This window comes from Gossypium hirsutum, chromosome D03 (assembly GCF_007990345.1).
Source record: "Gossypium hirsutum isolate 1008001.06 chromosome D03, Gossypium_hirsutum_v2.1, whole genome shotgun sequence".
NCBI classification, from domain to species: Eukaryota; Viridiplantae; Streptophyta; class Magnoliopsida; order Malvales; family Malvaceae; genus Gossypium; species Gossypium hirsutum.
The window spans coordinates 35,360,450-35,375,080 of record NC_053439.1 but is presented as its reverse complement, the minus strand read 5'-3'; the positions used below and the strand labels follow the sequence as shown (position 1 = coordinate 35,375,080).

At 33.9% G+C, this 14,631-nt stretch overlaps 1 pseudogene; it reads right to left on the bottom strand.

The window, feature by feature from the left end:
- Positions 1–7,518: 7,518 nt before the first annotated feature.
- LOC107950717 (serine/threonine-protein kinase WNK8-like) lies at positions 7,519–11,193 on the bottom strand (annotated as a pseudogene).
- Positions 11,194–14,631: the final 3,438 nt, after the last annotated feature.

Genomic DNA, 14,631 nt, shown 5'->3' with positions numbered 1-14,631 from the left:
AACAGTACAGTCATGTAACAGACATGGTACCTGACAGAATCACCCTTCGGAATATGGAAAAGAAGCAGAACGAGAGCTTTAGGTAGTATGCATAGAGGTGGAGAGAGGTCGCCGTCCAAGTTTAGCCACCACTCTTGGAAAGAGAAATGACAATGCTCTTTATAAATACATTGAAAGCCCCGTTCATCACACATATGTTAGGAAGTGCTACAAAAAGCTTTTCTGACATAGTCATGAATGGTGAAATGATTGAAAGCACCATAAGGAGCGGAAAGATTGATGCTGAAGGAAATAACAGAAGGCAAGCCTCAAAAGAAAATGAGGTGAACAGCGTAAATACGTACAGCAAACCGATTACGGTGAATCAACTAAGAAAGGTGGTTGCTAGTCAATAAGGTTCATTAAGACAAGAACTTGGAGTGAAACAAGGTACTGAGAAGCTCCAGTTCACACCAATACCGATGTCGTATAAGGAGTTGTACCAAAGGTTGTTCAATGCACATGTTGTTTCCCCTTCCTACTTAAAACCTCCACAACCTCCGTATCCCAAGTGGTATGATGCGAACGCACAATGTGATTACCATGCGGGAATTACAGGGCACTCAATAGAGAATTGCATTACCTTCAAAAAGCTAGTTGAAAAATTTATCAACATGGGTATTGTCAAGTTGGATGACTCATCTAATGCAGAAAATCCGCTACCCAATCATGATTGATAATGGAGTGAACGCAATATATGAAGAGGTGTTAGGAGGTGTTCACATCAATGTCATATACAAAGACACAATTGAAAAGGGACCTTGTTAGATGTCCAACCTTATAAATTTGGGAGTGTTCTAAGTAATGGGACTGCAAAAGAAATTCCTATAGTTTTTAGAGCTTATTTAGAGTAATGTTCAGAATATTTTTGTTATTTTTAGCCTAAAATGATAGAAATTCCTTTGTGGAAAAAGGCTTATGTCTGAATGTCATTATTCTAATAAAATACATCTTTGCATTCATTTTTGAGCTAATACTTTTTTATTCTTTCATTCTTTTGGATTTTCTTCCACATCATTCTTTCATTCATAATTATATTGTACAAATAGTTATTCATAAATGCATTCTTTTGTATATTCTTTTATATTGGGTCCCTAGATATAAATGACATGAGTGACATTACTACAGACTTAGAATCTCCTTTTGAGCGAGATATGTGTTTAGAGAGACCTCATAACTTTGAAGATGACATAGATTATAGCCTATTTCTGAACTTGTTAAGGATGGTAGAACAAGTCGAGAAAATGGATCTTACCCTAAAAAAAGTCATTGGGATACATGACTTCTCTTTATGTGGGACATGAAGGTTATTTGGTCGATCTCGCCAAAAGAGTCTGACGGTCATCGATTCATCTTTGTGATTATCAATTACTTTACTAAATAGGTGGAAGCTGCTTCGTATGCCAATGTCACAAAGTCGACAGTTAGCAAATTCTTGAAGAATCATGTGGAACGCCAAAAGGATCATATCTGACAACATAATATCAAAAGTTTACAGTCTGTTCACGATCAATGCCATATCGCCAAAAAAGGAGGGTGTAAAAAAAAAACTCTTCCAAGGCAATACATTTCTCTTGGGCTCGTCGCGGTTTTACCTATTGAAGACAATATTCTTTCTCTTTGAGTTTTTGTATTAATTCTGATTGAAGAGGAACGTTCAAAGTTATCCATTATGATCAAATGCGCCAAAAGCAAATGATACGAGCTCACAAAAAAGGTCCGCCCTAGAGAATTCTTTGAGAGGGACCTGGTATTGAAGAAGATCCTTCCCATACAAAAAGAACTTCATCCCAAGCCGGGAAGGATCTTATGTGGAAGGCCTTATCTGGAAAAACGACGATAGCAAGGACATGCCTAATCCTATGAGTACAGATTCAATCAAAAAATATTTCAAAAAAAAGCAAAAGGAAGAGGCCAATGTGAAAATCCGCAAAGGACGCCTTGAGACCAAAGGGAATTTGAGTTGAAAACCCGAAAAGGGCAGCTCAAATAGTAATCAAAATGAGGCATAAGGTGATTAGAGCAACTCGAATCTTGATCAGATTGGGGCATGTGGTGATCTAGTCAATAGGAAAAAGTAGGCAACATCTTGAGGCATCGACAAAGTACTGTAGATCTCTTAAACACATGTGAAACTTAGAAGGGTCTTCAGAAAGTTTGTACAGAGAAGTTCAAGCTGCGATATCTGGGGCACCCAATTTTCACCCAATTTTCATACTATTGAATTTGTTGTTTTTGGAATATTTCATTCTTTTCAAAGATACACATTCCCAATCAATTTCTTTGTTATCCTTCTTTGCTATTTTTGATAATTTATTTCTTTCGAGCTATGCTTAGAACCAATTTTTTCTTATCTATTGTTATGACCTTTTTTGCAAGCATGTTGCATTGAAATAATAATTAATAGACTAATAAAACTTTTACAAGGGAAGTTTTGCATATTACTTTAGAAGTTTCTAAATAATACAGAAACTTGAAACAGGACTATTATAATGCACCAAGTTTAAAGGTTGGAAATTTAAGAAGGAAGAGTCTAATTAGAACTTTCTGGATTCTGTTGTCAAAAACATTGATTGAGCAAAGTGACAGGATGTCAGGTTGGTGACAAAGCTAAAATAAACAAGTGAGCAATGGTCACTAGATAATAGGAAGAGGTTTTCTCGGAGAAGAAAGACTTCATTTGCACATGAACATTTGGTGCGACACCTTAGGCATGGTATAAAGGGCCAAAGAATTTTACATTCTGTATCATTGAATTGTGATAGGAGTGGATTGAGAAGAAGCCATATATTTCTACCCTCGGGTTGCAGTGGGAGAATGATGGTACAAATTTTACGTATTAGTAGATTGAACTTTAAGTTTTACAGTGGGGGAAACCTGACTAAGTGGAGATGCCAGCCGAGCAAGAAAGCGTTGTAGCACGTCAGTGATAAAGTTTTAATAAACTTCGAGCAATGATAACTTAAGCGAAAAATGGGATCATTCTCAAAAATAGCATTCTACACTCATGGAAACACCATTCACACATGTCTAGTTAGGAGCATTTGATTCATGCCATCCTAATTATTAGGCATAATTAGGTTCATTATACAGGTCATGTTCCCCAAAGAGCAGATCAGTGAAGATAACAGATCTTGCCTTCCTGCACCGACAGCGAAGCAGATCGAAGGCACCAACCTTGCCTCCCTGAGTTGTAGTGGAGCAGGTTAAAAATAGCAGATCTTGTCTTCCTGCACCAACAGCGAAGTAGATCGAAGACACCAACCTTGCCTCCCTGGGTTGCAGCGGAGCAAGTTAAAAATAGCAGATCTTGCCTTCCTGTACTAACAACGAAGCAGATCGAAGACACTAGCCTTGCCTCCCTGGGTTGCAGCGGAGCAGGTTAAAAATAGCAAATCTTGCCTTCCTATACCGGCAGCGAAGCAGATCAAAGACACCAGCCTTGCCTCCCTGGGTTGCAGCAGTGCAGGTTGAAAATTACAAATCTTATCTCCCTAAGCAGTAGTGGAGTAGATCGAAGACACTAACCTTGCCTCCCTCGGTGGCAGCAGAGCAGGTTAAAGATAACAGATATTGTCTTCTTGTACTGATAGTGAAGCAGATTGAAGACACTAGCCTTGCCTCCCTCGGTGGCAGTGGAGCGGGTTAAAGATAACAGATCTTGTCTTCCTGTACTGACAGTGAAGCAGATTAAAGACACTAGCCTTGCCTCCCTCGGTGGCAGCGGAGCAGGTTAATGATAGCAGATCTTGCCTTCTTATACTAACAGTGAAGCAGATTGAAGACACTAGCCTTGCCTCCCTCGGTGGCAGCGGAGTAGGTTAAAGATAGCAGATCTTGCCTTCTTGTACTAACAACGAAGCAGATCGAAGACACTAGCCTTGCCTCTCTGGGTTGCAGCGGAGCAGGTTAAAAATAGCAGATCTTGTCTTCCTGTATCGGCAGCGAAGCAGATCGAAGACACCAGCCTTGCCTCCCTGGGTTACAGCGGAGCAGGTTGAAAATTGCAGATCTTATCTCCCTAAGCAGGAGTGGAGTAGATCGAAGACACTAGCCTTGCCTCCCTCGGTGGCAGCAGAGCAGGTTAAAGATAGCAGATCTTACCTTCCTGTACTGACAGCGAAGCAGATTGAAGACACTAGCCTTGCCTCCCTCGGTGGCAGCAGAGCAGGTTAAAGATAGCGGATCTTGCCTTCCTGTACTGACAGTGAAGCAGATTGAAGACACTAGCCTTGCCTCCCTCGGTGGCAGCGGAGCAGGTTAAAGATAGCAGATCTTGCCTTCCTGTACTAACAGTGAAGCATATTGAAGACACTAGCCTTGCCTCCCTCAGTGGCAGCAGAGCAGGTTAAAGATAGCAGATCTTGCCTTCCTGTACTGACAGTGAAGCAGATTGAAGACACTAGCCTTGCCTCCCTGGGTTGCAGCGGAGCAGGTTAAAAATAGCAGATCTTGCCTTCCTGCACCAACAGCGAAGCAGATTGAAAACACCAGCCTTGTCTCCCTGGGTTGCAGCGGAGCAGGTTAAATAGCAGATCTTGCCTTCCTGCACCGACAGCGAAGCAGATCGAAGACACCAGCCTTGCCTCCCTGAGTTGCAATAGATCAAGTTGAAGCTATAAGTCTTATCTCCCTGACATTGCAGTGGAGTAGATTGAAGCACTAGTTCCTATACCTCTGAAGATGTAGTAGGAAGGAATGAGGCTGCTTGAAGAAGAAGAGCACCAAGATCCAGTGTGACCGGGCAAAAATTGGTCATTTCTAAAGTATTTGCTCCATTCCTGTTACACGACAACGAGCAAAGAGGGGCAGCTGTAATACCCAATTTTAGCTGGGGCTTACAATAATAAAATAAAGTCTAAGTCCAGTACAAAATTAGATAATTTGGCCCGATCAGAATGACCCATTACTTAAAAAGGTTGAAGGTCCATCTACAAGCTTATGGAAATAGAATCTTCAAGGATATGCAATCTTAGATATGATATGCAATCTTAAATATGATATATGCAATCTTGGATATGATATGCAATCTTGGAAGATATGATTTTGTAATCTTAGAGATTTAATTTGTAGATACCCTTTAATCTTAGCCGTTGATGTAATTGATCTATACCGTTGGATTTGGGAAGTCTCAACTATAAATAGAGGTCTCTCCCTTCATTGTGGAGGGAGGAGAAAATCAATAAAAAAAAAGGGGAGAACGATTGGCAGTTTTTTAAAGGTGGCTTACTGTTTTTTTTTACTTACTTATTTACGATTTTAAAAAAGGGAGAATGTGATACCCTTGCGAATTTTATTTATTTATTTTAGCCCTAATAAAGTGACGCGTTTCAAAGGATAGAGATATTTTCCTATTTGAGCCCTATGAGTTATTCGCGCCTTTTAATTGGGCCCTTCATTTTTTTTCCTTTAATTCTGTTTGGAGTTCAATTTAAATCCTTGTTAATTCAATGTGCTTGATTTCTTACACTACTATTTTCTAAATATATATATATATATATTTAATTTTGAATCTAATACTATTTTAATGATTAAGCTTAGTATTTTCCATTTTATTTTACGTTTTATATGTATTATGGCTATAAGTTTATTGAATTATATGTATATCATACCCTTTTTAGAAAAAGTATAATGTATCATTATTTTGAAATTCAATATATATTGCTATTATTTTGATTTATCACACTTTTTTATATTTTAGGTAAATTCAACATGATTTGTATATATTCTTTGATATCCCTATGTTGTAATATATTTTCGAAATTCACTTTACATATTTATATGTCTTAAAGATTTATATGAAAATGTTTTTATACAATACTATTTTATATATACATATATAATTTGTAATAAATTATTTTTATTCTATATATTATTGATTTCATATTATTTTATCTATTACCTTTAAATTCTCTCTTAAATAGGTTTATGTATTTTCTTTCGAATTCATTTATTATTTATCATTCATTAGTGTATGTTTTATTTACGAATTATCGCTTCATGTTGTATATTATCATCTATCGCATTCTATTCGCTTAAAAGCCTATGTTCGATATCATTCAAGCATCAAAATCATTTTATTCAAAAATTTTCAAAATTTAGATAATACTCGTATTTAGGATTTTCAAGGAAATTGAGCCCTAACGTATTGGGTTCCGATTTTCTTCGTTAAATCTAACGATCAAGAGTTGCTCATTAATCAAAAAATAAAATGGAAAGCTTGTTGCCGGGAATTTAATATGTTGTATCCTAACGTATTGGATGTGACGTATTGATTTCTCGAGACAAATATTTAAAAAAAATGATAACAAAGGAAGTATTCCAAGTTTAGGATTTTGAGAAATTGTGCCCAAACGTATTGGGCTGCGATTTCTTAAATCTTAAATAAATAGATATTCTTTTAAATTTTTGTTATAAGAATATTTTGGACTAAATCATTTTTGAGGAAATAGAATGTCGTGCCCTAACGTATTGGGTATGATATATTTTGGACTAAATCATTTTTGAGGAAATAGAATGTCGTGCCCTAACGTATTGGGTATGATATTTTCTTTCTCTGAAATGATAAGAGTCTTAATAAGTAACGTTTTTTAGTTTTTATTAAGGATCATATTTTTAAATTTTCGACATTAAGACACTAATTAATTAACTATGTACCAATTTTGGGCATTACGAGGGTGCTAATCCTTCCTCGTACGTAACCGACTCCTGAATCCATTTTTCTGAAACTCGTAGACCAAAGCTATTGTTTAAGTGATCCAATCACACCTCAATAAAAGATTGGTGGCGACTCCCAATTTTTATTTTTTTAAAGTCGACAACTAATTTTTGTTTTTTTTCCAAAATAAAAAATGGTTTCGACACCCTTCACGATAAGGTTATCTCTATACAAATTTTGCTGCATTCATACCCTTGATAAAAGGATACCAACAAACTGAATGGGAGAACTTGTGAAAGTTGCTTGTGAAAACATTTAACGTAATGTTATTTTAGGTTGAGTCAGATGAAAACTTCATCCCCCTTTCCACTTTTTCTTGTAAGCATGAGATGGAATAAAATAGAGAGTTGACAATATACCCTATAGTCGTAGTTTGTTTTAAATTATGGAACAGCTTAGTATAGTATCATAAGATGCCTTATCAGATTTAGATTTATATGCCAAATGGAGATTTGAGTTTGCTTAAATATTAATGTTTATATGGGCATCAAATGCCTTGGCCAAATCAAAGGCACAATTTCTGGGATATCTTTATGTTAGTAATACAAGTTGCCCTTTGGTCCGGTCTACGGGACGTTGATGATATTAAGCTTAAAGCTTACAAAATTTTGACCTTTAGAGCTTAAAACCCACATGCATTTACTCTATCAACAAGCTACTTGGTTATGGGTTGACAATTTAGTTATACTACAAATCTAATACCAGAATTTTTTATCATTTTCATTTCTATATTTAAAAGGATTTAAAGATTGAGATTGAAATTTAGTCTCAAGGTTTAAATGGACTCAAATCCAAACATACATCCAATATTTAGTAACATTAAAAAAAAAATGAAATCTGTCAACAACTGAGTTTCTATATTTAAAAAAAAAAAGAAAACTATTAAAGGGGAAGAGGGAAACTGCACATCACATAACAGATACTTTCTTCTTTGTTATCCACCTCTTTTTGGCGTTCTCCATTGCTGCATTTTTCAACCTCATGAGCTCTTGGAAACACTGCTGATACTGTAAATTAATGGCATCAAGCTCAAACTTCAGCTCCTCAAAGTTATCCTTGTCTTCCACTGACATAGAACAAATGCTTGACAAGCTCATATCTTGTGATGCAAATGAACATGAATCCATTAAGTAGGATGTATCAGAGTAATTTACAGAGTCATTTATCACAAAATATTCGCAACGGTTTTCCTCGTCGCTCACTTCTTTATGTCCGAAATGATTATAAACACATTCAATATCTAAACCAAAATCATATGTTCTTGAATCAGTATGGTACTCACCATTACTGTAACCAGAAGATCCCATTAGCTTGTTATTACTTCCATCTGAGGCTACCACTCCATCACATTCGGTTGATATATCAGAACTGAGAGATTCTTGGGTGTCTTGACATTTCACAACAGCCAACTCTGAGAAAACTCCTTGCTCACTGACTGTTTTAATAGTGACATCACTAAGGCTTCCAGATGAAGGTTTCCAGTAGGGTACAAGCTGCAAGATCATGCTGTCAATCAACTCTGCAATGGCTATTATATCTTCATTTGACAAATCAAGTTGTTCGACCATCTCCTCAGTGATTGAAATAGCAGTATCGGAACCTAGATAAAATGAAAAATGGATATTCCTTGCTCGACCTGTTAAAAGATACACGGTGCATAAGTCGTTCTTTGAACATAAAGAGTAAGACTTTTTCTATAGCAGAATATTCACTTACCGTATCGATCGGCAATACGCAAGGTCAATGAAATTGTATGATCGTCATTTTTCTCCCCTTTTAACCTGAATTCGTTATTCTCTATGAAACATTGTAGCTCAAGAGTTGAGGACCGAGGAGCCGCATTGATGCTTTTCGTAAGCTTTTTGCAGTTAGGATCTATGTCCATTGGATGAGGTTCAGGCTGGATCAAATTTACTAATTGGGGCATAACATTTGGTAACTGCAGTGGACCACCGCGAACTTCCTTGGCGGTTTCAGCCAAAAGGAATGGATCTTTCAAGAGCTCCGCAGCTGGCAATCTAATAGATGCTGGAAGAAGACATTTCTCAATAAACTGCTTAACTTGGGAATCATTCACTTTGCCAAGGGAAGCAGGCTTAATACCCTGCAGGGAAAAGAGTTAGAGAGAGATTAAACGGGAATACTGGAAGAAATTAAATATTGGAGAGAGTTGTCAACTTACAGAGGAAACTTTCTTATATATTTGTGCAGGATTTTTGCATTCATTATATGGATAATCACAAGTAACCATCTCCAACATGCACAGACCAAAAGAATAAATGTCGACAAGCTCATTATACTCCTCATCATAAAGCTCTGGAGCCATGAATTCAGGTGTTCCTACACCAAAGAACAAAGCATTACAAATTTCAACTGAAATGGATTAGCTGAAGTCACAGCATTACTTATTTTTGTGAAAATGAAGTACCAATTACACTTTGAGCAGTGGGTTGCTGCATGACGGTTGCCGAGATCTCCGATCTTGACTTCTCCATTGTTTCCATTTACAAATATATTATCACATTTTAAATCTCTGTGAATGATTGGAGGATTGTGACTATGCAGATAGTGTAAACGTCTAAGGATCTGCCGTGACCAGTTCTTGATGGCTTTCAAATCAACATTTTTATGCTTCTTACGGTATCTAAAAGGAGAAAGTAAATTCAAAAATATCATAAATGAACGACAAAGCCAAGCAGAAAAGAAGTTCATGGAACTTACTGCCTCAAACTTCCAGAAGTAAACAACTCTGTTATCATGTTGATGGAATTGTTCTTATCATCCACCCAGGAATTGTAGAACTTCATAATATTTTCATGTTTCAATGACTTCAAAAGGTGAACCTCCGAATATAATCTTTCCAGCTGTTCAGACGTCTGCAATACATCTTCGATATTGACTTGGTTCCACGCAACCTCTATTCCATCAGCTTCGTCAAATCCCTTGAAACTACAAAAGAGACAATATAGCAGCCAAAATGGAACCATCAATCAAAACCATATTCCTATACAAGTTAACCAAATTTAGAGAAGATATGCCTTGAAACCATACACAGTCTTGAATGCTCCCTTCCCCAGGATCTCATCATACTGAAGGAATAAAAACAAAAACCATAAAGATTATATCACTAAATCCAAAAGAGCAAACCAATGAAGCAACTTCTAATAAAGCAAAATACTTAAGAATAATATAAGGATTTAAGGATACACATTTTAAGCTTAATTTTGTTAAAGGCATTTTTTATAATCAAAATTTGTCATGTTCATTAAAATGCAAGCAATAAAAGTAATTATTACACCTTGTAACAAAAAAAAAAAAACAAAAAAACACTTAGAACAGCTCTAAAATGAGCAAAGATGAGAAATTTGCTAACTTAATAATCTAGAAGTTCAAGGACAATCAAATTTGGTTAAATTCAGGCCAATTGATTGCATTACTCAAACTTTACGCTGTTTGGTTGCTAAGAAAATAGGTGGGAAAAAAATTACCTTGGACTGCTATTTACAAAAAATTATATTGACAGGCTTAAACAATAAGCAACTAGTTGATTATTCTGTAAAAGTTCCAAATTTTCCTTCAGAATTCGAAAATTTATGTCAAATTGCTTTGCTCCAAGTTTCTTGGCAACCAAACAGATAGGTAAACCATAAACAATGCAAGAGAGAAACAACAATATACATATATAAAAAGGTACCGAAAAATATACCCGAACGTATCGACCCGACGGATCTTTCTCAGCAAATTCACAGCCATCAGCCGCCTCCATTTTTTTATGTGCAGAAAGAACTAACCGACGCCACAACTATAAAACCCGATCGAAATTTCCAAAAAAAACAGCCAAAATACAACAAAAAAAAGAAGGGAAAATAGACAAATTATGAGGGGGAAAAAAGGCAGAAAAGGCTGTTATAGGTCAAAATTGACCCTGATCGGAAGCAAAGACGAGGAGGAGGAGAGAATCTGTTGTTGTTTTTCAGAGAATGCCTCAGAAGCTATTGAATACGAATCGATTACCGATCGGAATCGGAATCGGAATCGACTTCCAAATGCAACGACGGAACCCATATATTCTTCCACCGGTTTCCGATAATCCAATTTCATACGGTTGTTTGTACCTTGAATCGAATTTCTAATGAATTTCATACCAATCCCATATTCTCCCCCCATAATGCTACCCGCATTTTAATTTTATTCCCCCAAAAGTTTTCACGGAATTTGTGAAATTTCGAGGCAGCAAAAAATCCTTAAAAAAAAAACACTTGAAATTTTGGAGACAGAGATTGAAAAGAAGTGGCAGAGGCTAAAGAAGCAAGAAAACGCAACTTAGTTGTGGGGTTGGGGGCATATTGAGAAGTACTTTAAAAGGGTTGCGCCGATTTTCACGGGTACGGTGCGGTGCGGTTTTAATTGCTATTACCAAGTTGTTGTCCGGGAAGGGAATTATTTTTCCTCCTCCAATTTACTTTCCCCTCATCATCAATACTTTAGCTGAGAGCCCTTTATTACTTTTGAAAAGTAGTGTGGAATAATATTTTTAAAAAGTTCGATTTAAAATTTAAGCGTTTAGCATTATTGTTAAAAAATATTTTTGAAAAATTAAATATTCATTTTAGACATGTTATTATTAAGTAACAAATATACATTTAAATGATATTTAAATTAGTTAATATTATTATATTTTAGTAAGAATATAAAAAAATTATTATAACTTGTTGTTAATATTTTAATATATGAAATATAAATTTTAAATATTTTTAAGTAATAAATATTAATTATTTATAAAATTTAATTATAATATATAAACTATATTTTAAATATTTAAATATAACTATTAAATATTTGTAATTAGTATTTTAAAAAATATTTTTTTATTTTTAATTAATGATTTTAACACAATTGTAATTAAGCACCAAAAAGAAAGAAAAATACTATGTTATTGGAGAGGTGAAAAAGTAATTAAGCACCAAAAGTGCCTTTGGGAGAGGAAAAACTAAAATTTTTAGCTTCTCATTTTCAGCTCCTTTTTAGAATTGCTTTTTAAAAACACTCCTGAAAAGTTAAAAATTTCAGCCAAAAGCAACTTGTTCTTCACAGCTTTTCTTTTAAAAGTGCTTTTGGAGTCAGAAGTACTTTTTTTAAGCAATGAAGAATTGGCCCTTAATGAAGCTTGGCTGGATTAATATCAACTTTAATCCTTTCCAATTATAAAATATTTATTTTAAGTCATTTAAATACTTTTTTACTTTCACCCCTCTAAAAACGAGTTTGTTATTAAAAATTGGCTAATACTATAAATTTGAAGTTAAAAAGTTTGTTAAAGAATCAGGAAGGTTATCTATCTTAAAGTAGAAGAGTTTAAGGACCGAAAAATAAGTAAGCAAGAGCAATCAATTTATGAGATTTCCTGAACTGAAGACGGTGCATTTTGGATTTGGTTAATCATTAAAGAAAGCACGTAGGAAGAGCAATGATGGTTTTTTTTTAATAATCTCATTATAGAATCTGATCATATCTATTCTTTTTGACACAATGTCTAGAACTACTCATAGCCTTCCCTACCCCATAAATAGGAGGATAGTACGCTTCAACGCACTCAAACCCACGTCCTCCTGCATTGGCAACAATGTCATGCTAATTGATTTAAGACTCAATCAACATATTTAAGGTGATTTAACTGCTACTAAATTTACATTTTGATAATTTAACTTCTTAGTATTATAGAATGATAATTGAATTATTCGAAAATTTTGAATTTAAGTTATTAGACTGATAAAATTGCTATTGTACAACCTTTTTTGCATTGCCTGCACCAATTCTTTTGTTCTCTTTTTCTTCTACAATTTCGTTTTTTTTATGAAACAATTTTGAATGTCAAAATTTGTGAACCAAATTTCAAATAAAATTTTTTTCTGATCTTCGATACTAACCGTTAAATTAATTTGGATGTAAGGTTCGTTTTTCTACTTGTTAATAGGTATTAATTTACAGACCAATTGTCAAATTATAGCTTAGAACTTGTGAACCGAACTTTTAAAAAAAAACTTAATAGTCTAGTGATTAAAATAAAAGTATTACTTAAATAAAAAAATTTAAATTGTTTAATAATTATTTTGTAATTTTTTAAAATGAAAGCATAAATATCAAAGTTTATTTTTTAAAAAAATTAAAGCTTTGTCTGTACAAAAAGGATGGTGCATTTTGAAATGCATAGGAATCCACAGTCCAAATGATGTAATTTGTTGAAAAGAAAATGAATGATTGATGTATGAATTTCATGCAAAGCAACAATCCATGTGAAACCACTTCCATGTTTCTTGGGCACACCACCCATCTTTTCCAATTAAGCTAGGGGTGAAATATTAAAATAATTAAGCTTTTAATCTAATAATGATATTTTATTTTTAAACAATAATTAATATAAAAATAAAATTGGTGGAAAATATATTGAATAATACAAATCGATAATCAAGATGCTTCTACTTAATAATTTTAAAGATTCATATTATTTTTATATTCAAATTTTAATATTAAATTATTTTTTATATTTTTATTCCCATAATTACCCTTAAAATCATTGCATATGACATGCATTACGTAACAATAAGAGAATACCTTTAATTAGCATTCCCGAAGCCTGAGGGACAACTTTCATTGTAGGTATAGATTAACTAATTGAAGGAAGATTCAAAAGTAATTGTATTTTATCGATAAGTGGTTGAATGTAATGGTAAAATATATTATACTTTAAGGAGAGGAATATGTATTCTAATTTTAGAGGTAAAATTGTTGAGAGGGACAACCTCAAACCCTAAACATGGACCATAAAACGTACATACAAATATATATAAAAAATTTAATCATATTTAAAATAATTCTTTTGATAGAATATAAATTATAAAAAATAAAAGAAACCAAAAGAAGGTGATTATTTCATATATTCATTTGTTTCTGTTTTATTAGTAAAAGGATTATGAAGGCCCTTATACTATGAATCAAACTGCATTTTCCCCCTATATTAAAAAATAAGTAAACTAGTCCCCACACGTTAGATTAAAGAGCAAATTGATCATCTTATTAAAAGTTCCATCAATTTTTACAGTTAAAATGGGTCTATGTATGTTAGCATGAGGAACATTTGACACATCACGTGTAATTGTCTGATTAGTCTATCAACTACACCGGTTTTTAACAATAGAAATAGATTGTTTTTTTAACAAAAAGGACCAATTTGCTTTTTAATCTAATGTACAATGTTTAATTTGCTCAATTTTAACAATAAAAACTAGTCTCTATACGTCAATATGAGGCGCATGTAACTTGTAACATGTCACATATAACTATCTAATTATTCTATTAACTACAACAGTTTTAACAATAGAAATAGATGAAATTTTTACATGAATTTAGGACCAATTTGCTCTTTAATATAATATACAATGATTAATTTACTCATTTTTTGAGAAAATGAGACAAAATGTAATCTGACTCCTATTATAGGACTTGCATGATGTACTTTTACCTTGTTTTCTCATCTATAAAGCAAAGAAGTCATAGAATTCCTTGATCGTAACTTCCGTCGATCAATTTAAAATAGTTAGCATATAAGGATTAGATGAAGAGAAGAAGTGTTCAAGAATTAAAAATTTATTGGAGGATTTAAAGCTTCATTACTTTATATAAAAAATAATTAATTTATAGATATGATAAATCAACTTTACTTAAAGTTTGTTATGACGACATTTAGAATAAAAACTGACAAATACAAATATTCTCGCCCACTACACTCGCTGCTACAGATTACATGAATGCTTGTGCACATTCCTTGCACACCAGATGCAATACAATCCATCATTAATTTTCTAACTGATTTATCT